Source organism: Seriola lalandi, unplaced genomic scaffold (assembly GCF_002814215.2).
Source record: "Seriola lalandi dorsalis isolate HSWRI2012SDOR001 ecotype SW California unplaced genomic scaffold, Sedor1 jcf7180002054561, whole genome shotgun sequence".
Taxonomy (NCBI): Eukaryota; Metazoa; Chordata; class Actinopteri; order Carangiformes; family Carangidae; genus Seriola; species Seriola lalandi.
In genome coordinates this window covers 703,937-704,791 of record NW_019525114.1, presented here as the reverse complement: position 1 = coordinate 704,791, position 855 = coordinate 703,937, and the positions used below count along the sequence as shown (strand labels likewise).

The 855-nt window shown below is 33.3% G+C and overlaps 1 pseudogene across 1 annotated transcript in view; it reads left to right on the top strand.

Annotated features, from left to right (window-relative positions):
* Positions 1 to 855, top strand: part of LOC111662310 (nuclear factor 7, ovary-like) — a 46,495-nt pseudogene that overhangs the window by 2,236 nt on the left and 43,404 nt on the right. The window lies entirely within an intron of this gene.

Genomic DNA, 855 nt, shown 5'->3' with positions numbered 1-855 from the left:
TCACACACACTTTCACTGAGAAGCTGTTTCCATACATTAGCACTGTTGATAAACTGAAGATCTCACCACTGAAGGTCTCTGTGACAGTGGAACAGAGCAGTTACAGATAAAGAGGATGATCATATTTATAATGTTGTTTATGTCTTAAAGGGAAAAGTCAGTGAATTTAAGGTGTGAAGCTGCACCTGTCCTCCTGCTGCCTCATTACTGCAAAGCTCTGTTTATGTTCCTTTTAGCTCTCACTGTTTCTTATTTTCTGTTTATTGTTGTTTAGTGTAACAAGTTGCTTTTTATATCTATTCACAACTTTTTAATCTGTAAATTTATTTTAAACTGAGTTTGCTCTTTTATGTTTGGTTCATTTGTCCTTTTCTCTTCTTGTTGCTGTGTAATTTAAACTTGTTGTTAATTTTGGCGACACTTTACATCATGAATCACAATGTCATATTTTCCACTTCACAAAACCTGATCTTTATTTACATTACTATATTCTCACTCCATTAGAATTGAACTGGATTAATTAATTATCTTTTTGTGTTAACATGGTCCAATCAGATGTGATCACATGACAAACTAATACAACATATAAATAACAACAAACCACAGGTTGTAGCTTTAGAGCAGTTGTTTCTAAACTGAAGACAAAATGAAATCATGTTTTACACTGAAAAACAATTTAAAAGTTACTGGATTAAACCAAGTTTTAGTTTATTCCAGATCTCAATCATCCATTTTGTCTTTAAATGATGAAAAACTAAATCTTTAATCAAACCAGAATTGATTGGTTTCCAGTATGAAATGACTCCCAGCAGCTGGGTGACCAGTGGGAATAATAAAGGGCTCCTGGGCCTGTTC